Source organism: Rhipicephalus microplus, chromosome 3 (assembly GCF_043290135.1).
Source record: "Rhipicephalus microplus isolate Deutch F79 chromosome 3, USDA_Rmic, whole genome shotgun sequence".
In the NCBI taxonomy this organism is placed as follows: domain Eukaryota; kingdom Metazoa; phylum Arthropoda; class Arachnida; order Ixodida; family Ixodidae; genus Rhipicephalus; species Rhipicephalus microplus.
This window is the reverse complement of record NC_134702.1, coordinates 210,572,231-210,595,134: the sequence shown is the minus strand read 5'-3', so window position 1 is coordinate 210,595,134 and position 22,904 is coordinate 210,572,231. Positions and strand designations below refer to the sequence as shown.

The window sequence follows — 22,904 nt, the reverse complement described above, 5'->3', positions numbered from 1 at the left end:
GGTCGAAAAAGTAAGAAAACTCGGCAACAGTCATTCATTACTGCTCCAGACAGCGCACCCTTCACGACCTAATTAAACTCTCATAAACAAACAAAAAAACTTCACCGCCTTTGCTCCGGGTGAGGATTGAACACACGACCTTCAGAATATGAGACTGACGCGCTGCCTACTGCGCTACCGAGGCAGACTGGGGTCACTAGGAAACGCAACCGGTATCATTAGTTCCCACAAATTAAAGGTTGAAAAAATAAGAAAACCGAGCAACAGTCATTCATTACTTCTCCAGACAGTGCACCCCTCACGACCTAATTAAACTCTCATAAGCAAACAAAACATATTCACCGCCTTTGCCCCGGGAGAGGATTGAACTTACGACCTTCAGATTACGAGACTGACGCGCTGCCTACTGCGCTACCGACGCGGACAGGGGTCACTGGGAAACGCAACCGGTATCATTAGTTCCCACAAATTAAAGGTTGAAAAAATAAGAAAACCGAACAACTGTCATTCATTACTGCTCAAGACAGTGCACCCCTCCCGACCTAATTAAACTCTCATGAGCAAACAGAAAATCTGCAACAAATTTGCCCCGGGTGAGGATTGAACTCACGACCTTCAGATTATGAGACTGACGCGCTGCCTACTGCGCTACCGAGGCGAACCGGCGTCACGGGGAAACACAACCGGTATCAATAGTTCCCACATGTTAAAGGTCGAAAAAGTAAGAAAACTCAGCAACAGTCCTTCATTACTGCTCAGGACAGCGCACCCCTCACAACCTAATTAAACTCTCATTGGCAAACAAAAAATCTGCACCGCCTTTGCCCCGGGAGTGGATTGAACTCACGACCTTCAGATTATGAGACTGACGCGCTGCCTACTGCGCTACCGAGGCGGACAGGGGTCACTGGGAAACACAACCGGTATCAATAGTTTCCACAAGTTAAAAATTGAAACAGTAAGAAAACCGAGCAACAGTCATTTATTACTGCTCCAAACAGCGCACCCCTCACGACCTAATTAAACACTCATAAGCAAACAAAAAATGATTACCGCCTTTACCCTGGGTGTGTATTGAACTCACGACCTTCAGATTATGAGACTGACGCGCTGCCTACTGCGCTTCCGAGGCAGACAGGTGTCTCTGGGAAACACAACCGGTATCAATAGTTCCCACAAGTTAAAAATTGAAAAATTAAGAAAACCGAGCAACTGTCATTCATTACTGCTCCTGACAGCGCACTCCTCACGACCTAATTAAACTCTCATAAGCAAACAAAAAACTGCACCGCCTTTGGCCGGGGTGAGAATTGAACTCACGACCTTCAGATTATGAGACTGACGCGCTGCCCACTGCGCTACCGAGGCGGACAGGGGCACTGCGAAACGCAACCGGTATCATTAGTTCCCACAAATTAAAGGTCGAAAAAGTAGGAAAACCGAGCAACAGTCATTCATTACTTCTCCAGACAGTGCACCCCTCACGACCTAATTAAACTCTCACAAGCAAACAAAACATATTCACCGCCTTTGCCCCGGGAGAGGATTGAACTCACGACCTTCAGATTACGAGAGTGACGCGCTGCCTACTGCGCTACCGACGCGGACAGGGGTCACAGGGAAACGCAACCGGTATCATTAGTTCCCACAAATTAAAGGTTGAAAAAATAGGAAAACCGAACAACTGTCATTCATTACTGCTCAAGACAGTGCACCCCTCACGACCTAATTAAACTCTCATGAGCAAACAAAAAATCTGCACCGCCTTTGCCCCGGGTGTGGATTGAACTCACGACCTTCAGATTATGAGACTGAAGCGCCGCCTACTGCGCTACCGAGGCGGACTGGTGTCACTGGGAAACACAACCGGTATCAATAGTTCCCACAAGTTAAAGGTCGAAAAAATAAAAAAACTCAGCAACAGTCATTCATTACTGCTCCAGACAGTGCACCCCTCACGACCTAATTAAACTCTCACAAGCAAACTAAACATATTCACCGCCTTTGCCCCGGGAGAGGATTGAACTCACGACCTTGAGATTACGAGACTGACGCGCTGCCTACTGCGCTACCGACGCGGACAGGGGTCACTGGGAAACGCAACCGGTATCATTAGTTCCCACAAATTAAAGGTTGAAAAAATAGGAAAACCGAACAACTGTCATTCATTACTGCTCAAGACAGTGCACCCCTCACGACCTAATTAAACTCTCATGAGCAAACAAAAAACATGCAACAAATTTTCCCCGGGTGAGTATTGAACTCACGACCTTCAGATTATGAGACTGACGCGCTGCCTACTGCGCTACCGAGGCGAATAGGCGTCACTGGGAAACACAACCGGTATCAATAGTTCCCACAAGTTAAAGGTCGAAAAAGTAAGAAAACTCAGCAACAGTCAATCATTACTGCTCCTGACAGCGCACTCCTCACGACCTAATTAAACTTTCATAAGCAAACAAAAAACTGCACCGCCTTTGGCCCGGGTGAGAATTGAACTCATGACCTTCAGATTATGAGACTGACGCGCTGCCTACTGCGCTACCGAGGCGGACAGGTGTCACTGGGAAACACAACAGGTATCAATAGTTCCCTCAAGTTAAAAATTGAAAAATTAAGAAAACCGAGCAACTGTCATTCATTACTGCTCCTGACAGCGCACTCCTCACGACCTAATTAAACTCTCATAAGCAAACAAAAAAACTGCACCGCCTTTGGCCCGGGTGAGAATTGAACTCACGACCTTCAGATTATGAGACTGACGCGCTGCCTACTGCGCTTCAGATGAAAAAACTTCCAGCCAATAAAATAACGCACACAGGAAACGAAGAAGGAGACAGGAAAGAGACAAGTACTGCGCTACCGACGCGGACAGGGGTCACAGGGAAACACAACCGGTATCAATAGTTCCCACAAGTTAAAAATTGAAAAATTAAGAAAACCGAGCAACTGTCATTCATTACTGCTCCTGACAGCGCACTCCTCACGACCTAATTAAACTCTCATAAGCAAACAAAAAAACTGCACCGCCTTTGGCCCGGGTGAGAATTGAACTCACGACCTTCAGATTATGAGACTGACGCGCTGCCTACTGGGCTACCGAGGCGGACAGGGGTCACTGCGAAACGCAACCGGTATCATTCGTTTCTACAAATTAAAGGTCGAAAAAATAAGAAAACTGGGCAACAGTCATTCATTACTGCTCCAGACAGTGCACCCCTCCCTACCTAATTAAACTCTCATGAGCAAACAAAAAATCTGCACCGCCTTTGCCCCGGGTGAGGATTGAACTCACGACCTTCAGATTATGAGACTGACGCGCTGCCTACTGCACTACCGAGGCGGACAGGTGTGACTGGGAAACACAACCGGTATCAATAGTTCCCACAAGTTAAAGGTCGAAAAAGTAAGAAAACTCAGCAACAGTCAATCATTACTGCTCCAGACAGCGCACCCCTCACGACCTAATTAAACTCTCATAAGCAAACAACAAAACTACACCGCCTATACCCCGGGTGGGGATTGAACTCACGACCTTCAGATTATGAGACTGACGCGCTGCCTACTGCGCTACCGAGGCGGACAGGGGTCACTGGGACACACAACCGGTATCAATAGTTTCCACAAGTTAAAAATTGAAACAGTAAGAAAACCGAGCAACAGTCATTTATTACTGCTCCAGACAGCGCACCCCTCACGACCTAATTAAACTCTCATAAGCAAACAAAAAATGTGTACCGCCTTTACCCTGGGTGTGTATTGAACTCACGACCTTCAGATTATGAGACTGACGCGCTGCCTACTGCGCTTCCGAGGCGGACAGGTGTCTCTGGGAAACACAACGGGTATCAATAGTTCCCACAAGTTAAAAATTGAAAAATTAAGAAAACCGAGCAACTGTCATTCATTACTGCTCCTGACAGCGCACTCCTCACGACCTAATTAAACTCTCATAAGCAAACAAAAAACTGCACCGCCTTTGGCCCGGGTGAGAATTGAACTCATGACCTTCAGATTATGAGACTGACGCGCTGCCTACTGCGCTACCGAGGCGGACAGGTGTCACTGGGAAACACAACAGGTATCAATAGTTCCCTCAAGTTAAAGGTCGAAAAAGTAAGAAAACTCGGCAAGAGTCATTCATTACTGCTCCAGACAGCGCACCCTTCACGACCTAATTAAACTCTCATAAACAAACAAAAAAACTTCACCGCCTTTGCTCCGGGTGAGGATTGAACTCACGACCTTCAGAATATGAGACTGACGCGCTGCCTACTGCGCTACCGAGGCAGACTGGGGTCACTGGAAAACGCAACCGGTATCATTAGTTCCCACAAATAAAGGTTGAAAAAATAAGAAAACCGAGCAACAGTCATTCATTACTTCTCCAGACAGTGCACCCCTCACGACCTAATTAAACTCTCATAAGCAAACAAAACATATTCACCGCCTTTGCCCCGGGAGAGGATTGAACTCACGACCTTCAGATTACGAGACTGACGCGCTGCCTACTGCGCTACCGACGCGGACAGGGGTCACTGGGAAACACAAGCGATATCATTAGTTCCCACAAATTAAAGGTTGAAAAACTAAGAAAACCGAACAACTGTCATTCATTACTGCTCAAGACAGTGCACCCCTCACGACCTAATTAAACTCTCATGAGCAAACAAAAAATCTGCAACAAATTCGCCCCGGGTGAGGATTGAACTCACGACCTTCAGATTATGAGACTGACGCGCTGCCTACTGCGCTACCGAGGCGAACAGGCGTCACGGGGGAAACACAACCGGTATCAATAGTTCCCACATGTTAAAGGTCGAAAAAGTAAGAAAACTCGGCAACAGTCATTCATTACTGCTCAGGACAGCGCACCCCTCACAACCTAATTAAACTCTCATAGGCAAACAAAAAATCTGCACCGCCTTTGCCCCGGGTGTGGATTGAACTCACGACCTTCAGATTATGAGACTGAAGCGCCGCCTACTGCGCTACCGAGGCGGACTGGTGTCACTGGGAAACACAACCGGTATCAATAGTTCCCACAAGTTAAAGGTCGAAAAAGTAAGAAAACTCAGCAACAGTCAATTATTACTGCTCCAGACAGCGCACCCCTCACGACCTAATTAAACTCTCATAAGCAAACAACAAAACTGCACCGCCTTTACCCCGGGTGGGGATTGAACTCACGACCTTCAGAATATGAGACTGACGCGCTGCCTACTGCGCTACCGAGGCAGACTGGGGTCACTGGGAAACGCAACCGGTATCATTAGTCCCCACAAATTAAAGGTTGAAAAAATAAGAAAACCGAGCAACAGTCATTCATTACTTCTCCAGACAGTGCACCCCTCACGACCTAATTAAACTCTCATAAGCAAACAAAACATATTCACCGCCTTTGCCCCGGGAGAGGATTGAACTCGCGACCTTCAGATTACGAGACTGACGCGCTGCCTACTGCGCTACCGACGCGGACAGGGGTCACTGGGAAACGCAACCGGTATCATTAGTTCCCACAAATTAAAGGTTGAAAAAATAAGAAAACCGAACAACTGTCATTCATTACTGCTCAAGACAGTGCACCCCTCACGACCTAATTAAACTCTCATGAGCAAACAAAAAATCTGCAACAAATTTGCCCCGGGTGAGGATTGAACTCACGACCTTCAGATTATGAGACTGACGCGCTGCCTACTGCGCTACCGAGGCGAACAGGCGTCACGGGTAAACACAACCGGTATCAATAGTTCCCACATGTTAAAGGTCGAAAAAGTAAGAAAACTCAGCAACAGTCATTCATTACTGCTCAGGACAGCGCACCCCTCACAACCTAATTAAACTCTCATAGGCAAACAAAAAATCTGCACCGCCTCTGCCCCGGGTGTGGATTGAACTCACGACCTTCAGATTATGAGACTGACGCACTGCCTACTGCGCTACCGAGGCGGACAGGGGTCACTGGGAAACACAACCGGTATCAATAGTTTCCACAAGTTAAAAATTGAAACAGTAAGAAAACCAAGCAACAGTCATTTATTACTGCTCCAAACAGCGCACCCCTCACGACCTAATTAAACTCTCATAAGCAAACAAAAAATGTGTACCGCCTTTACCCTGGGTGTGTATTGAACTCACGACCTTCAGATTATGAGACTGACGCGCTGCCTACTGCGCTTCCGAGGCGAATAGGCGTCACTGTGAAACACAACCGGTATCAATAGTTCCCACATGTTTAAGGTCGAAAAAGTAAGAAAACTCAGCAACAGTCATTCATTACTGCTCAGGACAGCGAACCCCTCACGACCTAATTAAACTCTCATAGGCAAACAAAAAATCTGCACCGCCTTTGCCCCGGGTGTGGATCGAACTCACGACCTTCAGATTATGAGACTGAAGCGCCGCCTACTGTGCTACCGAGGCGGACTGGTGTCACTGGGAAACACAACCGGTATCAATGGTTCCCACAAGTTAAAGGTCGAAAAAGTAAGAAACCTCAGCAACAGTCATTCATTACTGCACCAGACAGCGCACCCTTCACGACCTAATTAAACTCTCATAAGCAAACAAAACAACTACACCGCCTTTGCCCCGGGTGAGGATGGAACTCACGACCTTCATATTATGAGACTGACGCGCTGCCTACTGCGCTACCGAGGCGGACAGGTGTCTCTGGGAAACACAACCGGTATCAATAGTTCCCACAAGTTAAAAATTGAAAAATTAAGAAAACCGACCAACTGTCATTCATTACTGCTCCTGACAGCGCACTCCTCACGACCTAATCAAACTCTCATAAGCAAACAAAAAACTGCACCGCCTTTGGCCCGGGTGAGAATTGAACTCAGGACCTTCAGATTATGAGACTGACGCGCTGCCTACTGCGCTACCGAGGCGGACAGGGGCACTGCGAAACGCAACCGGTATCATTAGTTCCCACAAATTAAAGGTCGAAAAAGTAGGAAAACCGAGCAACAGTCATTCATTACTTCTCCAGACAGTGCACCCCTCACGACCTAATTAAACTCTCACAAGCAAACAAAACATATTCACCGCCTTTGCCCCGGGAGAGGATTGAACTCACGACCTTCAGATTACGAGAGTGACGCGCTGCCTACTGCGCTACCGACGCGGACAGGGGTCACAGGGAAACGCAACCGGTATCATTAGTTCCCACAAATTAAAGGTTGAAAAAATAGGAAAACCGAACAACTGTCATTCATTACTGCTCAAGACAGTGCACCCCTCACGACCTAATTAAACTCTCATGAGCAAACAAAAAATCTGCACCGCCTTTGCCCCGGGTGTGGATTGAACTCACGACCTTCAGATTATGAGACTGAAGCGCCGCCTACTGCGCTACCGATGCGGACTGGTGTCACTGGGAAACACAACCGGTATCAATAGTTCCCACAAGTTAAAGGTCGAAAAAATAAAAAACTCAGCAACAGTCATTCATTACTGCTCCAGGCAGCGCACCCTTCACGACCTAATTAAACTCTCATAAGCAAACAACAAAACTACACCGCCTATACCCCGGGTGGGGATTGAACTCACGACCTTCAGATTATGAGACTGACGCGCTGCCTACTGCGCTACCGAGGCGGACAGGGGTCACTGGGAAACACAACCGGTATCAATAGTTTCCACAAGTTAAAAATTGAAACAGTAAGAAAACCGAGCAACAGTCATTTATTACTGCTCCAGACAGCGCACCCCTCACGACCTAATTAAACTCTCATAAGCAAACAAAAAATGTGTACCGCCTTTACCCTGGGTGTGTATTGAACTCACGACCTTCAGATTATGAGACTGACGCGCTGCCTACTGCGCTTCCGAGGCGGACAGGTGTCTCTGGGAAACACAACGGGTATCAATGGTTCCCACAAGTTAAAAATTGAAAAATTAAGAAAACCGAGCAACTGTCATTCATTACTGCTCCTGACAGCGCACTCCTCACGACCTAATTAAACTCTCATAAGCAAACAAAAAACTGCACCGCCTTTGGCCCGGGTGAGAATTGAACTCATGACCTTCAGATTATGAGACTGACGCGCTGCCTACTGCGCTACCGAGGCGGACAGGGGCACTGCGAAACGCAACCGGTATCATTAGTTCCCACAAATTAAAGGTCGAAAAAGTAGGAAAACCGAGCAACAGTCATTCATTACTTCTCCAGACAGTGCACCCCTCACGACCTAATTAAACTCTCACAAGCAAACAAAACATATTCACCGCCTTTGCCCCGGGAGAGGATTGAACTCACGACCTTCAGATTACGAGACTGACACGCTGCCTACTGCGCTACCGACGCGGACAGGGGTCACTGGGAAACGCAACCGGTATCATTAGTTCCCACAAATTAAAGGTTGAAAAAATAGGAAAACCGAACAACTGTCATTCATTACTGCTCAAGACAGTGCACCCCTCACGACCTAATTAAACTCTCATGAGCAAACAAAAAATCTGCAACAAATTCTCCCCGGGTTAGTATTGAACTCACGACCTTCAGATTATGAGACTGACGCGCTGCCTACTGCGCTACCGAGGCGAACAGGCGTCACTGGGAAACACAACCGGTATCAATAGTTCCCACATGTTAAAGGTCGAAAAAGTAAGAAAACTCAGCAACAGTCATTCATTACTGCTCAGGACAGCGCACCCCTCACAACCTAATTAAACTCTCATAGGCAAACAAACAATCTGCACCGCCTTTGCTCCGGGTGTGGATTGAACTCACGACCTTCAGATTATGAGACTGAAGCGCCGCCTACTGCGCTACCGAGGCGGACTGGTGTCACTGGGAAACACAACCGGTATCAATAGTTCCCACAAGTTAAAGGTCGAAAAAATAAAAAAACTCAGCAACAGTCATTCATTACTGCTCCAGACAGTGCACCCCTCACGACCTAATTAAACTCTCACAAGCAAACTAAACATATTCACCGCCTTTGCCCCGGGAGAGGATTGAACTCACGACCTTCAGATTACGAGACTGACGCGCTGCCTACTGCGCTACCGAGGCGGAAAGGGGTCACTGCGAAACGCAACCGGTATCATTCGTTTCCACAAATTAAAGGTCGAAAAAATAAGAAAACTGGGCAACAGTCATTCATTACTGCGCCAGACAGTGCACCCCTCCCTACCTAATTAAACTCTCATGAGCAAACAAAAAATCAGCACCGCCTTTGCCCCGGGTGAGGATTGAACTCACGACCTTCAGATTATGAGACTGACGCGCTGCCTACTGCACTATCGAGGCGGACAGGTGTGACTGGGAAACACAACCGGTATCAATAGTTCCCACAAGTTAAAGGTCGAAAAAGTAAGAAAACTCAGCAACAGTCATTCATTACTGCTCAAGACAGCGCACCCCTCACAACCTAATTAAACTCTCATAGGCAAACAAAAAATCTGCACCGCCTTTGCCCCGGGTGTGGATTGAACTCACGACCTTCAGATTATGAGACTGACGCGCTGCCTACTGCGCTACCGAGGCGGACAGGGGTCACTGGGAAACACAACCGGTATCAATAGTTTCCACAAGTTAAAAATTGAAACAGTAAGAAAACCGAGCAACAGTCATTTATTACTGCTCCAAACAGCGCAACCCTCACGACCTAATTAAACTCTCATAAGCAAACAAAAAATGTGTACCGCCTTTACCCTGGGTGTGTATTGAACTCACGACCTTCAGATTATGAGACTGACGCGCTGCCTACTGCGCTTCCGAGGCAGACAGGTGTCTCTGGGAAACACAACCAGTATCAATAGTTCCCACAAGTTAAAAATTGAAAAATTAAGAAAACCGAGCAACTGTCATTCATTACTGCTCCTGACAGCGCACTCCTCACGACCTAATTAAACTCTCATAAGCAAACAAAAAACTGCACCGCCTTTGGCCCGGGTGAGAATTGAACTCATGACCTTCAGATTATGAGACTGACGCGCTGCCTACTGCGCTACCGAGGCGGACAGGTGTCACTGGGAAACACAACAGGTATCAATAGTTCCCTCAAGTTAAAGGTCGAAAAAGTAAGAAAACTCGGCAACAGTCATTCATTACTGCTCCAGACAGCGCACCCTTCACGACCTAATTAAACTCTCATAAACAAACAAAAAAACTTCACCGCCTTTGCTCCGGGTGAGGATTGAACACACGACCTTCAGAATATGAGACTGACGCGCTGCCTACTGCGCTACCGAGGCAGACTGGGGTCACTAGGAAACGCAACCGGTATCATTAGTTCCCACAAATTAAAGGTTGAAAAAATAAGAAAACCGAGCAACAGTCATTCATTACTTCTCCAGACAGTGCACCCCTCACGACCTAATTAAACTCTCATAAGCAAACAAAACATATTCACCGCCTTTGCCCCGGGAGAGGATTGAACTTACGACCTTCAGATTACGAGACTGACGCGCTGCCTACTGCGCTACCGACGCGGACAGGGGTCACTGGGAAACGCAACCGGTATCATTAGTTCCCACAAATTAAAGGTTGAAAAAATAAGAAAACCGAACAACTGTCATTCATTACTGCTCAAGACAGTGCACCCCTCCCGACCTAATTAAACTCTCATGAGCAAACAGAAAATCTGCAACAAATTTGCCCCGGGTGAGGATTGAACTCACGACCTTCAGATTATGAGACTGACGCGCTGCCTACTGCGCTACCGAGGCGAACCGGCGTCACGGGGAAACACAACCGGTATCAATAGTTCCCACATGTTAAAGGTCGAAAAAGTAAGAAAACTCAGCAACAGTCCTTCATTACTGCTCAGGACAGCGCACCCCTCACAACCTAATTAAACTCTCATTGGCAAACAAAAAATCTGCACCGCCTTTGCCCCGGGAGTGGATTGAACTCACGACCTTCAGATTATGAGACTGACGCGCTGCCTACTGCGCTACCGAGGCGGACAGGGGTCACTGGGAAACACAACCGGTATCAATAGTTTCCACAAGTTAAAAATTGAAACAGTAAGAAAACCGAGCAACAGTCATTTATTACTGCTCCAAACAGCGCACCCCTCACGACCTAATTAAACACTCATAAGCAAACAAAAAATGATTACCGCCTTTACCCTGGGTGTGTATTGAACTCACGACCTTCAGATTATGAGACTGACGCGCTGCCTACTGCGCTTCCGAGGCAGACAGGTGTCTCTGGGAAACACAACCGGTATCAATAGTTCCCACAAGTTAAAAATTGAAAAATTAAGAAAACCGAGCAACTGTCATTCATTACTGCTCCTGACAGCGCACTCCTCACGACCTAATTAAACTCTCATAAGCAAACAAAAAACTGCACCGCCTTTGGCCGGGGTGAGAATTGAACTCACGACCTTCAGATTATGAGACTGACGCGCTGCCCACTGCGCTACCGAGGCGGACAGGGGCACTGCGAAACGCAACCGGTATCATTAGTTCCCACAAATTAAAGGTCGAAAAAGTAGGAAAACCGAGCAACAGTCATTCATTACTTCTCCAGACAGTGCACCCCTCACGACCTAATTAAACTCTCACAAGCAAACAAAACATATTCACCGCCTTTGCCCCGGGAGAGGATTGAACTCACGACCTTCAGATTACGAGAGTGACGCGCTGCCTACTGCGCTACCGACGCGGACAGGGGTCACAGGGAAACGCAACCGGTATCATTAGTTCCCACAAATTAAAGGTTGAAAAAATAGGAAAACCGAACAACTGTCATTCATTACTGCTCAAGACAGTGCACCCCTCACGACCTAATTAAACTCTCATGAGCAAACAAAAAATCTGCACCGCCTTTGCCCCGGGTGTGGATTGAACTCACGACCTTCAGATTATGAGACTGAAGCGCCGCCTACTGCGCTACCGAGGCGGACTGGTGTCACTGGGAAACACAACCGGTATCAATAGTTCCCACAAGTTAAAGGTCGAAAAAATAAAAAAACTCAGCAACAGTCATTCATTACTGCTCCAGACAGTGCACCCCTCACGACCTAATTAAACTCTCACAAGCAAACTAAACATATTCACCGCCTTTGCCCCGGGAGAGGATTGAACTCACGACCTTGAGATTACGAGACTGACGCGCTGCCTACTGCGCTACCGACGCGGACAGGGGTCACTGGGAAACGCAACCGGTATCATTAGTTCCCACAAATTAAAGGTTGAAAAAATAGGAAAACCGAACAACTGTCATTCATTACTGCTCAAGACAGTGCACCCCTCACGACCTAATTAAACTCTCATGAGCAAACAAAAAACATGCAACAAATTTTCCCCGGGTGAGTATTGAACTCACGACCTTCAGATTATGAGACTGACGCGCTGCCTACTGCGCTACCGAGGCGAATAGGCGTCACTGGGAAACACAACCGGTATCAATAGTTCCCACAAGTTAAAGGTCGAAAAAGTAAGAAAACTCAGCAACAGTCAATCATTACTGCTCCTGACAGCGCACTCCTCACGACCTAATTAAACTTTCATAAGCAAACAAAAAACTGCACCGCCTTTGGCCCGGGTGAGAATTGAACTCATGACCTTCAGATTATGAGACTGACGCGCTGCCTACTGCGCTACCGAGGCGGACAGGTGTCACTGGGAAACACAACAGGTATCAATAGTTCCCTCAAGTTAAAAATTGAAAAATTAAGAAAACCGAGCAACTGTCATTCATTACTGCTCCTGACAGCGCACTCCTCACGACCTAATTAAACTCTCATAAGCAAACAAAAAAACTGCACCGCCTTTGGCCCGGGTGAGAATTGAACTCACGACCTTCAGATTATGAGACTGACGCGCTGCCTACTGCGCTACCGACGCGGACAGGGGTCACAGGGAAACGCAACCGGTATCATTAGTTCCCACAAATTAAAGGTTGAAAAAATAAGAAAACCGAGCAACAGTCATTCATTACTTCTCCAGACAGTGCACCCCTCACGACCTAATTAAACTCTCATAAGCAAACAAAACATATTCACCGCCTTTGCCCCGGGAGAGGATTGAACTCACGACCTTCAGATTACGAGACTGACGCGCTGCCTACTGCGCTACCGACGCGGACAGGGGTCACTGGGAAACGCAACCGGTATCATTAGTTCCCACAAATTAAAGGTTGAAAAAATAAGAAAACCGAGCAACAGTCATTCATTACTTCTCCAGACAGTGCACCCCTCACGACCTAATTAAACTCTCATAAGCAAACAAAACATATTCACCGCCTTTGCCCCGGGAGAGGATTGAACTCACGACCTTCAGATTACGAGACTGACGCGCTGCCTACTGCGCTACCGACGCGGACAGGGGTCACTGGGAAACGCAACCGGTATCATTAGTTCCCACAAATTAAAGGTTGAAAAAATAAGAAAACCGAACAACTGTCATTCATTACTGCTCAAGACAGTGCACCCCTCACGACCTAATTAAACTCTCATGAGCAAACAAAAAATCTGCAACAAATTTGCCCCGGGTGAGGATTGAACTCACGACCTTCAGATTATGAGACTGACGCGCTGCCTACTGCGCTACCGAGGCGAACCGGCGTCACGGGGAAACACAACCGGTATCAATAGTTCCCACATGTTAAAGGTCGAAAAAGTAAGAAAACTCAGCAACAGTCCTTCATTACTGCTCCAAACAGCGCACCCCTGACGACCTAATTAAACTCTCATAAGCAAACAAAAATGATTACCGCCTTTACCCTGGGTGTGTATTGAACTCACGACCTTCAGCTTATGAGACTGACGCGCTGCCTACTGCGCTTCCGAGGCGGACAGGTGTCTCTGGGAAACACAACCGGTATCAATAGTTCCCACAAGTTAAAAATTGAAAAATTAAGAAAACCGAGCAACTGTCATTCATTACTGCTCCTGACAACGCACTCCTCACGACCTAATTAAACTCTCATAAGCAAACAAAAAAACTGCACCGCCTTTGGCCCGGGTGAGAATTGAACTCACGACCTTCAGATTATGAGACTGACGCGCTGCCTACTGCGCTACCGAGGCGGAAGGGGGCACTGCGAAACGCAACCGGTATCATTAGTTCCCACAAATTAAAGGTCGCAAAAGTAGGAAAACCGAGCAACAGTCATTCATTATTTCTCCAGACAGTGCACCCCTCACGACCTAATTAAACTCTCACAAGCAAACAAAACATATTCACCGCCTTTGCCCCGGGAGAGGATTGAACTCACGACCTTCAGATTACGAGAGTGACGCGCTGCCTACTGCGCTACCGACGCGGACAGGGGTCACAGGGAAACGCAACCGGTATCATTAGTTCCCACAAATTAAAGGTTGAAAAAATAGGAAAACCGAACAACTGTCATTCATTACTGCTCAATACAGTGCACCCCTCACGACCTAATTAAACTCTCATGAGCAAACAAAAAATCTGCACCGCCTTTGCCCCGGGTGTGGATTGAACTCACGACCTTCAGATTATGAGACTGAAGCGCCGCCTACTGCGCTACCGAGGCGGACTGGTGTCACTGGGAAACACAACCGGTATCAATAGTTCCCACAAGTTAAAGGTCGAAAAAATAAGAAAACCGAGCAACAGTCATTCATTACTTCTCCAGACAGTGCACCCCTCACGACTTAATTAAACTCTCATAAGCAAACAAAACATATTCACCGCCTTTGCCCCGGGAGAGGATTGAACTCACGACCTTCAGATTACGAGACTGACGCGCTGCCTACTGCGCTACCGACGCGGACAGGGGTCACTGGGAAACGCAACCGGTATCATTAGTTCCCACAAATTAAAGGTTGAAAAAATAAGAAAACCGAGCAACAGTCATTCATTACTTCTCCAGACAGTGCACCCCTCACGACCTAATTAAACTCTCATAAGCAAACAAAACATATTCACCGCCTTTGCCCCGGGAGAGGATTGAACTCACGACCTTCAGATTACGAGACTGACGCGCTGCCTACTGCGCTACCGACGCGGACAGGGGTCACTGGGAAACGCAACCGGTATCATTAGTTCCCACAAATTAAAGGTTGAAAAAATAAGAAAACCGAACAACTGTCATTCATTACTGCTCAAGACAGTGCACCCCTCACGACCTAATTAAACTCTCATGAGCAAACAAAAAATCTGCAACAAATTTGCCCCGGGTGAGGATTGAACTCACGACCTTCAGATTATGAGACTGACGCGCTGCCTTCTGCGCTACCGAGGCGAACCGGCGTCACGGGGAAACACAACCGGTATCAATAGTTCCCACATGTTAAAGGTCGAAAAAGTAAGAAAACTCAGCAACAGTCCTTCATTACTGCTCCAAACAGCGCACCCCTCACGACCTAATTAAACTCTCATAAGCAAACAAAAATGATTACCGCCTTTACCCTGGGTGTGTATTGAACTCACGACCTTCAGATTATGAGACTGACGCGCTGCCTACTGCGCTTCCGAGGCGGACAGGTGTCTCTGGGAAACACAACCGGTATCAATAGTTCCCACAAGTTAAAAATTGAAAAATTAAGAAAACCGAGCAACTGTCATTCATTACTGCTCCTGACAGCGCACTCCTCACGACCTAATTAAACTCTCATAAGCAAACAAAAAAACTGCACCGCCTTTGGCCCGGGTGAGAATTGAACTCACGACCTTCAGATTATGAGACTGACGCGCTGCCTACTGCGCTACCGAGGCGGAAGGGGGCACTGCGAAACGCAACCGGTATCATTAGTTCCCACAAATTAAAGGTCGCAAAAGTAGGAAAACCGAGCAACAGTCATTCATTACTTCTCCAGACAGTGCACCCCTCACGACCTAATTAAACTCTCACAAGCAAACAAAACATATTCACCGCCTTTGCCCCGGGAGAGGATTGAACTCACGACCTTCAGATTACGAGAGTGACGCGCTGCCTACTGCGCTACCGACGCGGACAGGGGTCACAGGGAAACGCAACCGGTATCATTAGTTCCCACAAATTAAAGGTTGAAAAAATAGGAAAACCGAACAACTGTCATTCATTACTGCTCAAGACAGTGCACCCCTCACGACCTAATTAAACTCTCATGAGCAAACAAAAAATCTGCACCGCCTTTGCCCCGGGTGTGGATTGAACTCACGACCTTCAGATTATGAGACTGAAGCGCCGCCTACTGCGCTACCGAGGCGGACTGGTGTCACTGGGAAACACAACCGGTATCAATAGTTCCCACAAGTTAAAGGTCGAAAAAATAAAAAAACTCAGCAACAGTCATTCATTACTGCTCCAGGCAGCGCACCCTTCACGACCTAATTAAACTCTTATAAGCAAACAAAACAACTACACCGCCTTTGCCCCGGGTGAGGATGGAACTCACGACCTTCAGATTATGAGACTGACGCGCTGCCTACTGGGCTACCGAGGCGGACAGGGGTCACTGCGAAACGCAACCGGTATCATTCGTTTCTACAAATTAAAGGTCGAAAAAATAAGAAAACTGGGCAACAGTCATTCATTACTGCTCCAGACAGTGCACCCCTCCCTACCTAATTAAACTCTCATGAGCAAACAAAAAATCTGCACCGCCTTTGCCCCGGGTGAGGATTGAACTCACGACCTTCAGATTATGAGACTGACGCGCTGCCTACTGCACTACCGAGGCGGACAGGTGTGACTGGGAAACACAACCGGTATCAATAGTTCCCACAAGTTAAAGGTCGAAAAAGTAAGAAAACTCAGCAACAGTCAATCATTACTGCTCCAGACAGCGCACCCCTCACGACCTAATTAAACTCTCATAAGCAAACAACAAAACTACACCGCCTATACCCCGGGTGGGGATTGAACTCACGACCTTCAGATTATGAGACTGACGCGCTGCCTACTGCGCTACCGAGGCGGACAGGGGTCACTGGGACACACAACCGGTATCAATAGTTTCCACAAGTTAAAAATTGAAACAGTAAGAAAACCGAGCAACAGTCATTTATTACTGCTCCAGACAGCGCACCCCTCACGACCTAATTAAACTCTCATAAGCAAACAAAAAATGTGTACCGCCTTTACCCTGGGTGTGTATTGAACTCACGACCTTCAGATTATGAGACTGACGCGCTGCCTACTGCGCTTCCGAGGCGGACAGGTGTCTCTGGGAAACACAACGGGTATCAATAGTTCCCACAAGTTAAAAATTGAAAAATTAAGAAAACCGAGCAACTGTCATTCATTACTGCTCCTGACAGCGCACTCCTCACGACCTAATTAAACTCTCATAAGCAAACAAAAAACTGCACCGCCTTTGGCCCGGGTGAGAATTGAACTCATGACCTTCAGATTATGAGACTGACGCGCTGCCTACTGCGCTACCGAGGCGGACAGGTGTCACTGGGAAACACAACAGGTATCAATAGTTCCCTCAAGTTAAAGGTCGAAAAAGTAAGAAAACTCGGCAAGAGTCATTCATTACTGCTCCAGACAGCGCACCCTTCACGACCTAATTAAACTCTCATAAACAAACAAAAAAACTTCACCGCCTTTGCTCCGGGTGAGGATTGAACTCACGACCTTCAGAATATGAGACTGACGCGCTGCCTACTGCGCTACCGAGGCAGACTGGGGTCACTGGAAAACGCAACCGGTATCATTAGTTCCCACAAATAAAGGTTGAAAAAATAAGAAAACCGAGCAACAGTCATTCATTACTTCTCCAGACAGTGCACCCCTCACGACCTAATTAAACTCTCATAAGCAAACAAAACATATTCACCGCCTTTGCCCCGGGAGAGGATTGAACTCACGACCTTCAGATTACGAGACTGACGCGCTGCCTACTGCGCTACCGACGCGGACAGGGGTCACTGGGAAACACAAGCGATATCATTAGTTCCCACAAATTAAAGGTTGAAAAACTAAGAAAACCGAACAACTGTCATTCATTACTGCTCAAGACAGTGCACCCCTCACGACCTAATTAAACTCTCATGAGCAAACAAAAAATCTGCAACAAATTCGCCCCGGGTGAGGATTGAACTCACGACCTTCAGATTATGAGACTGACGCGCTGCCTACTGCGCTACCGAGGCGAACAGGCGTCACGGGGGAAACACAACCGGTATCAATAGTTCCCACATGTTAAAGGTCGAAAAAGTAAGAAAACTCGGCAACAGTCATTCATTACTGCTCAGGACAGCGCACCCCTCACAACCTAATTAAACTCTCATAGGCAAACAAAAAATCTGCACCGCCTTTGCCCCGGGTGTGGATTGAACTCACGACCTTCAGATTATGAGACTGAAGCGCCGCCTACTGCGCTACCGAGGCGGACTGGTGTCACTGGGAAACACAACCGGTATCAATAGTTCCCACAAGTTAAAGGTCGAAAAAATAAAAAAACTCAGCAACAGTCATTCATTACTGGTCCAGACAGCGCACCCTTCACGACCTAATTAAACTCTCATAAGCAAACAAAACAACTACACCGCCTTTGCCCCGGGTGAGGATGGAACTCACGACATTCAGATTATGAGACTGACGCGCTGCCTACTGCGCTACCGAGGCGGACAGGGGTCACTGCGAAACGCAACCGGTATCATTCGTTTCCACAAATTAAAGGTCGAAAAAATAAGAAAACTGGGCAACAGTCATTCATTACTGCTCCAGACAGTGCACCCCTCCCTACCTAATTAAACTCTCATGAGCAAACAAAAATCTGCACCGCCTTTGCCCCGGGTGAGGATTGAACTCACGACCTTCAGATTATGAGACTGACGCGCTGCCTACTGCACTACCGAGGTGGACAGGTGTGACTGGGAAACACAACCGGTATCAATAGTTCCCACAAGTTAAAGGTCGAAAAAGTAAGAAAACTCAGTAACAGTCAATTATTACTGCTCCAGACAGCGCACCCCTCACGACCTAATTAAACTCTCATAAGCAAACAACAAAACTGCACCGCCTTTACCCCGGGTGGGGATTGAACTCACGACCTTCAGAATATGAGACTGACGCGCTGCCTACTGCGCTACCGAGGCAGACTGGGGTCACTGGGAAACGCAACCGGTATCATTAGTTCCCACAAATTAAAGGTTGAAAAAATAAGAAAACCGAGCAACAGTCATTCATTACTTCTCCAGACAGTGCACCCCTCACGACCTAATTAAACTCTCATAAGCAAACAAAACATATTCACCGCCTTTGCCCCGGGAGAGGATTGAACTCGCGACCTTCAGATTACGAGACTGACGCGCTGCCTACTGCGCTACCGACGCGGACAGGGGTCACTGGGAAACGCAACCGGTATCATTAGTTCCCACAAATTAAAGGTTGAAAAAATAAGAAAACCGAACAACTGTCATTCATTACTGCTCAAGACAGTGCACCCCTCACGACCTAATTAAACTCTCATGAGCAAACAAAAAATCTGCAACAAATTTGCCCCGGGTGAGGATTGAACTCACGACCTTCAGATTATGAGACTGACGCGCTGCCTACTGCGCTACCGAGGCGAACAGGCGTCACGGGTAAACACAACCGGTATCAATAGTTCCCACATGTTAAAGGTCGAAAAAGTAAGAAAACTCAGCAACAGTCATTCATTACTGCTCAGGACAGCGCACCCCTCACAACCTAATTAAACTCTCATAGGCAAACAAAAAATCTGCACCGCCTCTGCCCCGGGTGTGGATTGAACTCACGACCTTCAGATTATGAGACTGACGCACTGCCTACTGCGCTACCGAGGCGGACAGGGGTCACTGGGAAACACAACCGGTATCAATAGTTTCCACAAGTTAAAAATTGAAACAGTAAGAAAACCAAGCAACAGTCATTTATTACTGCTCCAAACAGCGCACCCCTCACGACCTAATTAAACTCTCATAAGCAAACAAAAAATGTGTACCGCCTTTACCCTGGGTGTGTATTGAACTCACGACCTTCAGATTATGAGACTGACGCGCTGCCTACTGCGCTTCCGAGGCGAATAGGCGTCACTGTGAAACACAACCGGTATCAATAGTTCCCACATGTTTAAGGTCGAAAAAGTAAGAAAACTCAGCAACAGTCATTCATTACTGCTCAGGACAGCGAACCCCTCACGACCTAATTAAACTCTCATAGACAAACAAAAAATCTGCACCGCCTTTGCCCCGGGTGTGGATCGAACTCACGACCTTCAGATTATGAGACTGAAGCGCCGCCTACTGTGCTACCGAGGCGGACTGGTGTCACTGGGAAACACAACCGGTATCAATGGTTCCCACAAGTTAAAGGTCGAAAAAGTAAGAAACCTCAGCAACAGTCATTCATTACTGCACCAGACAGCGCACCCTTCACGACCTAATTAAACTCTCATAAGCAAACAAAACAACTACACCGCCTTTGCCCCGGGTGAGGATGGAACTCACGACCTTCATATTATGAGACTGACGCGCTGCCTACTGCGCTACCGAGGCGGACAGGTGTCTCTGGGAAACACAACCGGTATCAATAGTTCCCACAAGTTAAAAATTGAAAAATTAAGAAAACCGACCAACTGTCATTCATTACTGCTCCTGACAGCGCACTCCTCACGACCTAATCAAACTCTCATAAGCAAACAAAAAACTGCACCGCCTTTGGCCCGGGTGAGAATTGAACTCAGGACCTTCAGATTATGAGACTGACGCGCTGCCTACTGCGCTACCGAGGCGGACAGGGGCACTGCGAAACGCAACCGGTATCATTAGTTCCCACAAATTAAAGGTCGAAAAAGTAGGAAAACCGAGCAACAGTCATTCATTACTTCTCCAGACAGTGCACCCCTCACGACCTAATTAAACTCTCACAAGCAAACAAAACATATTCACCGCCTTTGCCCCGGGAGAGGATTGAACTCACGACCTTCAGATTACGAGAGTGACGCGCTGCCTACTGCGCTACCGACGCGGACAGGGGTCACAGGGAAACGCAACCGGTATCATTAGTTCCCACAAATTAAAGGTTGAAAAAATAGGAAAACCGAACAACTGTCATTCATTACTGCTCAAGACAGTGCACCCCTCACGACCTAATTAAACTCTCATGAGCAAACAAAAAATCTGCACCGCCTTTGCCCCGGGTGTGGATTGAACTCACGACCTTCAGATTATGAGACTGAAGCGCCGCCTACTGCGCTACCGATGCGGACTGGTGTCACTGGGAAACACAACCGGTATCAATAGTTCCCACAAGTTAAAGGTCGAAAAAATAAAAAACTCAGCAACAGTCATTCATTACTGCTCCAGGCAGCGCACCCTTCACGACCTAATTAAACTCTCATAAGCAAACAACAAAACTACACCGCCTATACCCCGGGTGGGGATTGAACTCACGACCTTCAGATTATGAGACTGACGCGCTGCCTACTGCGCTACCGAGGCGGACAGGGGTCACTGGGAAACACAACCGGTATCAATAGTTTCCACAAGTTAAAAATTGAAACAGTAAGAAAACCGAGCAACAGTCATTTATTACTGCTCCAGACAGCGCACCCCTCACGACCTAATTAAACTCTCATAAGCAAACAAAAAATGTGTACCGCCTTTACCCTGGGTGTGTATTGAACTCACGACCTTCAGATTATGAGACTGACGCGCTGCCTACTGCGCTTCCGAGGCGGACAGGTGTCTCTGGGAAACACAACGGGTATCAATGGTTCCCACAAGTTAAAAATTGAAAAATTAAGAAAACCGAGCAACTGTCATTCATTACTGCTCCTGACAGCGCACTCCTCACGACCTAATTAAACTCTCATAAGCAAACAAAAAACTGCACCGCCTTTGGCCCGGGTGAGAATTGAACTCATGACCTTCAGATTATGAGACTGACGCGCTGCCTACTGCGCTACCGAGGCGGACAGGTGTCACTGGGAAACACAACAGGTATCAATAGTTCCCTCAAGTTAAAGGTCGAAAAAGTAAGAAAACTCGGCAAGAGTCATTCATTACTGCTCCAGACAGCGCACCCTTCACGACCTAATTAAACTCTCATAAACAAACAAAAAAACTTCACCGCCTTTGCTCCGGGTGAGGATTGAACTCACGACCTTCAGAATATGAGACTGACGCGCTGCCTACTGCGCTACCGAGGCAGACTGGGGTCACTGGAAAACGCAACCGGTATCATTAGTTCCCACAAATAAAGGTTGAAAAAATAAGAAAACCGAGCAACAGTCATTCATTACTTCTCCAGACAGTGCACCCCTCACGACCTAATTAAACTCTTATAAGCAAACAAAACATATTCACCGCCTTTGCCCCGGGAGAGGATTGAACTCACGACCTTCAGATTACGAGACTGACGCGCTGCCTACTGCGCTACCGACGCGGACAGGGGTCACTGGGAAACACAAGCGATATCATTAGTTCCCACAAATTAAAGGTTGAAAAACTAAGAAAACCGAACAACTGTCATTCATTACTGCTCAAGACAGTGCACCCCTCACGACCTAATTAAACTCTCATGAGCAAACAAAAAATCTGCAACAAATTCGCCCCGGGTGAGGATTGAACTCACGACCTTCAGATTATGAGACTGACGCGCTGCCTACTGCGCTACCGAGGCGAACAGGCGTCACGGGGGAAACACAACCGGTATCAATAGTTCCCACATGATAAAGGTCGAAAAAGTAAGAAAACTCGGCAACAGTCATTCATTACTGCTCAGGACAGCGCACCCCTCACAACCTAATTAAACTCTCATAGGCAAACAAAAAATCTGCACCGCCTTTGCCCCGGGTGTGGATTGAACTCACGACCTTCAGATTATGAGACTGAAGCGCCGCCTACTGCGCTACCGAGGCGGACTGGTGTCACTGGGAAACACAACCGGTATCAATAGTTCCCACAAGTTAAAGGTCGAAAAAATAAAAAAACTCAGCAACAGTCATTCATTACTGGTCCAGACAGCGCACCCTTCACGACCTAATTAAACTCTCATAAGCAAACAA

General features: G+C 47.3%; 29 non-coding genes across 29 annotated transcripts; all 29 read right to left on the bottom strand.

The window, feature by feature from the left end:
• Window positions 1-585: 585 nt before the first annotated feature.
• TRNAM-CAU (transfer RNA methionine (anticodon CAU)) lies at window positions 586-658 on the bottom strand. Its single transcript has one exon. It is a non-coding gene; the product is annotated as a tRNA-Met (tRNA).
• A 1,584-nt stretch (window positions 659-2,242) lies between these two features.
• On the bottom strand, window positions 2,243-2,315 carry TRNAM-CAU (transfer RNA methionine (anticodon CAU)). Its single transcript has one exon. It is a non-coding gene; the product is annotated as a tRNA-Met (tRNA).
• Window positions 2,316-3,270: 955 nt separating this feature from the next.
• On the bottom strand, window positions 3,271-3,343 carry TRNAM-CAU (transfer RNA methionine (anticodon CAU)). The gene has a single exon. It is a non-coding gene; the product is annotated as a tRNA-Met (tRNA).
• Window positions 3,344-3,507: 164 nt separating this feature from the next.
• On the bottom strand, window positions 3,508-3,580 carry TRNAM-CAU (transfer RNA methionine (anticodon CAU)). The gene has a single exon. It is a non-coding gene; the product is annotated as a tRNA-Met (tRNA).
• A 637-nt stretch (window positions 3,581-4,217) lies between these two features.
• On the bottom strand, window positions 4,218-4,290 carry TRNAM-CAU (transfer RNA methionine (anticodon CAU)). Its single transcript has one exon. It is a non-coding gene; the product is annotated as a tRNA-Met (tRNA).
• A 400-nt stretch (window positions 4,291-4,690) lies between these two features.
• On the bottom strand, window positions 4,691-4,763 carry TRNAM-CAU (transfer RNA methionine (anticodon CAU)). The gene has a single exon. It is a non-coding gene; the product is annotated as a tRNA-Met (tRNA).
• A 402-nt stretch (window positions 4,764-5,165) lies between these two features.
• On the bottom strand, window positions 5,166-5,238 carry TRNAM-CAU (transfer RNA methionine (anticodon CAU)). The gene has a single exon. It is a non-coding gene; the product is annotated as a tRNA-Met (tRNA).
• Window positions 5,239-5,639: 401 nt separating this feature from the next.
• TRNAM-CAU (transfer RNA methionine (anticodon CAU)) lies at window positions 5,640-5,712 on the bottom strand. The gene has a single exon. It is a non-coding gene; the product is annotated as a tRNA-Met (tRNA).
• A 1,820-nt stretch (window positions 5,713-7,532) lies between these two features.
• TRNAM-CAU (transfer RNA methionine (anticodon CAU)) lies at window positions 7,533-7,605 on the bottom strand. The gene has a single exon. It is a non-coding gene; the product is annotated as a tRNA-Met (tRNA).
• A 1,347-nt stretch (window positions 7,606-8,952) lies between these two features.
• TRNAT-CGU (transfer RNA threonine (anticodon CGU)) lies at window positions 8,953-9,025 on the bottom strand. The gene has a single exon. It is a non-coding gene; the product is annotated as a tRNA-Thr (tRNA).
• Window positions 9,026-9,189: 164 nt separating this feature from the next.
• TRNAM-CAU (transfer RNA methionine (anticodon CAU)) lies at window positions 9,190-9,262 on the bottom strand. Its single transcript has one exon. It is a non-coding gene; the product is annotated as a tRNA-Met (tRNA).
• A 164-nt stretch (window positions 9,263-9,426) lies between these two features.
• On the bottom strand, window positions 9,427-9,499 carry TRNAM-CAU (transfer RNA methionine (anticodon CAU)). Its single transcript has one exon. It is a non-coding gene; the product is annotated as a tRNA-Met (tRNA).
• Window positions 9,500-10,610: 1,111 nt separating this feature from the next.
• TRNAM-CAU (transfer RNA methionine (anticodon CAU)) lies at window positions 10,611-10,683 on the bottom strand. Its single transcript has one exon. It is a non-coding gene; the product is annotated as a tRNA-Met (tRNA).
• A 1,584-nt stretch (window positions 10,684-12,267) lies between these two features.
• On the bottom strand, window positions 12,268-12,340 carry TRNAM-CAU (transfer RNA methionine (anticodon CAU)). The gene has a single exon. It is a non-coding gene; the product is annotated as a tRNA-Met (tRNA).
• Window positions 12,341-13,451: 1,111 nt separating this feature from the next.
• Window positions 13,452-13,524, bottom strand: TRNAM-CAU (transfer RNA methionine (anticodon CAU)). Its single transcript has one exon. It is a non-coding gene; the product is annotated as a tRNA-Met (tRNA).
• Window positions 13,525-13,924: 400 nt separating this feature from the next.
• On the bottom strand, window positions 13,925-13,997 carry TRNAM-CAU (transfer RNA methionine (anticodon CAU)). The gene has a single exon. It is a non-coding gene; the product is annotated as a tRNA-Met (tRNA).
• A 1,111-nt stretch (window positions 13,998-15,108) lies between these two features.
• On the bottom strand, window positions 15,109-15,181 carry TRNAM-CAU (transfer RNA methionine (anticodon CAU)). The gene has a single exon. It is a non-coding gene; the product is annotated as a tRNA-Met (tRNA).
• A 400-nt stretch (window positions 15,182-15,581) lies between these two features.
• TRNAM-CAU (transfer RNA methionine (anticodon CAU)) lies at window positions 15,582-15,654 on the bottom strand. The gene has a single exon. It is a non-coding gene; the product is annotated as a tRNA-Met (tRNA).
• An 874-nt stretch (window positions 15,655-16,528) lies between these two features.
• Window positions 16,529-16,601, bottom strand: TRNAM-CAU (transfer RNA methionine (anticodon CAU)). The gene has a single exon. It is a non-coding gene; the product is annotated as a tRNA-Met (tRNA).
• A 164-nt stretch (window positions 16,602-16,765) lies between these two features.
• TRNAM-CAU (transfer RNA methionine (anticodon CAU)) lies at window positions 16,766-16,838 on the bottom strand. Its single transcript has one exon. It is a non-coding gene; the product is annotated as a tRNA-Met (tRNA).
• Window positions 16,839-17,475: 637 nt separating this feature from the next.
• Window positions 17,476-17,548, bottom strand: TRNAM-CAU (transfer RNA methionine (anticodon CAU)). The gene has a single exon. It is a non-coding gene; the product is annotated as a tRNA-Met (tRNA).
• Window positions 17,549-17,948: 400 nt separating this feature from the next.
• Window positions 17,949-18,021, bottom strand: TRNAM-CAU (transfer RNA methionine (anticodon CAU)). The gene has a single exon. It is a non-coding gene; the product is annotated as a tRNA-Met (tRNA).
• Window positions 18,022-18,423: 402 nt separating this feature from the next.
• TRNAM-CAU (transfer RNA methionine (anticodon CAU)) lies at window positions 18,424-18,496 on the bottom strand. Its single transcript has one exon. It is a non-coding gene; the product is annotated as a tRNA-Met (tRNA).
• A 163-nt stretch (window positions 18,497-18,659) lies between these two features.
• TRNAM-CAU (transfer RNA methionine (anticodon CAU)) lies at window positions 18,660-18,732 on the bottom strand. The gene has a single exon. It is a non-coding gene; the product is annotated as a tRNA-Met (tRNA).
• Window positions 18,733-18,896: 164 nt separating this feature from the next.
• TRNAM-CAU (transfer RNA methionine (anticodon CAU)) lies at window positions 18,897-18,969 on the bottom strand. The gene has a single exon. It is a non-coding gene; the product is annotated as a tRNA-Met (tRNA).
• Window positions 18,970-19,370: 401 nt separating this feature from the next.
• TRNAM-CAU (transfer RNA methionine (anticodon CAU)) lies at window positions 19,371-19,443 on the bottom strand. Its single transcript has one exon. It is a non-coding gene; the product is annotated as a tRNA-Met (tRNA).
• A 1,820-nt stretch (window positions 19,444-21,263) lies between these two features.
• Window positions 21,264-21,336, bottom strand: TRNAM-CAU (transfer RNA methionine (anticodon CAU)). The gene has a single exon. It is a non-coding gene; the product is annotated as a tRNA-Met (tRNA).
• Window positions 21,337-21,973: 637 nt separating this feature from the next.
• Window positions 21,974-22,046, bottom strand: TRNAM-CAU (transfer RNA methionine (anticodon CAU)). The gene has a single exon. It is a non-coding gene; the product is annotated as a tRNA-Met (tRNA).
• A 400-nt stretch (window positions 22,047-22,446) lies between these two features.
• TRNAM-CAU (transfer RNA methionine (anticodon CAU)) lies at window positions 22,447-22,519 on the bottom strand. Its single transcript has one exon. It is a non-coding gene; the product is annotated as a tRNA-Met (tRNA).
• Window positions 22,520-22,904: the final 385 nt, after the last annotated feature.